The sequence below is a fragment of the Macrotis lagotis genome, chromosome 1 (genome assembly GCF_037893015.1).
Source record: "Macrotis lagotis isolate mMagLag1 chromosome 1, bilby.v1.9.chrom.fasta, whole genome shotgun sequence".
NCBI classification, from domain to species: Eukaryota; Metazoa; Chordata; class Mammalia; order Peramelemorphia; family Peramelidae; genus Macrotis; species Macrotis lagotis.
Window position 1 is genome coordinate 99232359 of NC_133658.1, and position 2662 is coordinate 99235020.

General features: G+C 37.2%; 1 long non-coding RNA gene across 1 annotated transcript; it reads left to right on the forward strand.

The window, feature by feature from the left end:
• The first annotated feature begins 203 nt into the window (after positions 1-203).
• Positions 204-2266, forward strand: LOC141513902 (uncharacterized). The gene is made up of 2 exons (XR_012475902.1): positions 204-322; positions 1975-2266. It is a non-coding gene; the product is annotated as an uncharacterized LOC141513902 (long non-coding RNA).
• The last annotated feature ends 396 nt before the right edge of the window (positions 2267-2662 follow it).

Genomic DNA, 2662 nt, shown 5'->3' on the forward strand with positions numbered 1-2662 from the left:
ACCTAAAAAAAAAAAAAATGATAGACTGAGTGACACTATCACATACCTTGTATTTAAAAGGAAGAACAAAGAAAGAAAAAGAGAATCAAAGTTGAGTGATACATATACAATAGATACATAGAAACCAAACTTGGTTCTTGGAACCAGGGAAGTTTATGTATCTGTGAGGTCATTCCAGGGTTCTAGAGAGGTGGTCCTAGGAGTGGTGGCAACTGCATGGCCTCAGAGCTGGCAGTAGTTAGAAGGAGTGGTGGAATGAGGAGAAGCTCCTCAGTCAAATTTGAAGCTGAAACACTTAATAAAGCTTGTTGATTGATTAAAGGTAAGTGAGCCAAGTTAATAGCAAAAGAATGGCTGTGGAAGAGATGGAAGAGTTCTTTAAAAAAGAGTTATTTCTGAATACCCCAAGTTCCTGGCTTGGGCCTCCTAGAGAGAAGACAATACCAAGTTCCCTGACCAAGTCGGGGTGATAGGTTATCAAGCATGAGCCAGAGCTGAGGGTCAGCAAGGGACAGGGCCTCATGGAAGAGCAAGCCCAGAGGTGCCCTCATTAACCATGAGAGCTATACAGACTCCACAGGTCTGGGGAAAAGGGACCACTCCTTCGTGGTCAACTCTGTGCCCTTTTCAGGGGTGGAGTGGGGAGATGTATCATGGATTGGAGAGGTCCCTGGGAAGGTGGGGCTTGTCAGAAGAAAGGATTGGGTTAATGTTTAAATGTGAGTCTTTTCCATTTTATACTCTTTGCCTGGTTAAATAAAACCTGCTCTGTATTCAATGTATTGTTAGCATGAGTGTTTGTGTGGCAGCTGACCTAGACATGTACTACATTATAATTTTCTTAGGTGAAACTTTAACTGGGAGTACAAGAAACACATATACAACAAACTCTGTGTGTGTGTGTGTGTGTGTGTGTGTGTGTGTAAAATATATGCATAAACAAAAATATCTACATATACATTGCATATATAAATATATACTTTCCTGTATGTGTGTATGTACACGTGAATATTATATATATATATGCATGTATATGCATGTGCATTTAAAAATTTATTTTCTCTTGAGAAAGAGACAGAGTCAAGATTGAACTTTGTCTGCATAAACCTAGAGCTGTGGTTTGGGGCCCTAGATTTCACAAGTAAAATAGTACATTTCACAATGTACATAGAACAAGTTGGTCTCTCTTACAAAGAAGGCAAAAGGACTACAAGAATTCTTCTTTATTGACCAATTTATTGAGGAAAATGAAGATTTCCTAAAAGAATGTAAAGAGGACTTACAAAAAGATCTGAAGCACCAAAGTGATTATCTACCTATTAGAAGATTAGCATATGGCATAGAATAAAAAGGAAAGAAGGGCCAGTGAACCTTTGGAGTTATGTGATGGGTGGAAAGCTCCATGGGTGACATGAGGAGTGAAGATATCTAGTCATGATCAGAAGAAAACATAATGAAGAGGAGCAGTGGGCATCTCCTTGATGAAGGAATAAAGTACCCAACATAAATAACAGAAAAGTCTATTATCTTTTAGATTCCTATTCCCAGGCCATGGGAGAGAATCTCTTAGAGACTATAAAACCCAAAGCTAATTACCCATTTTTAATGATTAATTTTTTACTTGACCTATGATTTTATTGATATAGGCAGATCCTGGAAGAAACTTCCTCTACCAATGCAAATGAGTAACTTCTCTGAAAATTATGGTTTTAGAGAGTTGCCTGGGGACATGGAGAGAATAAGTGATACTTCCAGGGACATAGAGATAGAATATAGCAGAGTCAGGATTTGAATCCAAGCCTTCCTGACCCTATCTACTATGAAACACTGCCTCTCAGTGATTATGTGGAGGCTAAAAGATACCATGAGAAGAATGTGTTGTTAGGATTATGAAGTCCTAGATATGACACTTAAAGACTTTAGGAGATCATATTTAGAGCTGAAAGTGATCTGACTAACCCTTTCATTTTACAGATGAGAAGATAAAGAACATTAACTTACCAAGTCACCCAGGCAATTAAGTGGAAGAGCTGGGAATCAAATACTTTTCCCTACATAGTACTACCTTGACCTTTGCAGTGATATTATATGTGCTGTGTTTAACTAAGTGGCTTACCAAATAATGAAATTGGATTTTGTGATGTCAGGTGAAGAGAATATTTTATTAATGTCTGGCTGCTTCATTTCTGGTGAACTTGTGAAGTAGTTCACCATTTTGGAAATCAATTTGGAAACATGCAAAAAAGTTATTAAATCTACTCTTTAACCCAGTGGTCTCATCTATTGGTACTATAGATCAGAAGATGTTATTGACAACAAGAAAAAAAGTGCAAAAATAGGTAGAGCAACAAAAAATAACACGTATGTTGAAAAATAACTAAACAAAATACAATGGACTATTTACTATTCTGTAAGTATAATCAAAACCTCCCTTAGCATGGATCTCCTGAAAGTTACTTCAGACACAAGGCATTCCTAGAATCAGAATGTATCCAAACCATGGCTTACAACTGGCCACTGATGTTTGTCTTTTACCAGATCAATTAGAGGACATGTTCATTTAAAGTGTTTACTAAAACAGTAATAATGATGTAAATAACAAGAGATATCTCTCTCTCCTTCCACATAAAGGTTCTCATCACTCTTCTTTCTCCATTTTTCT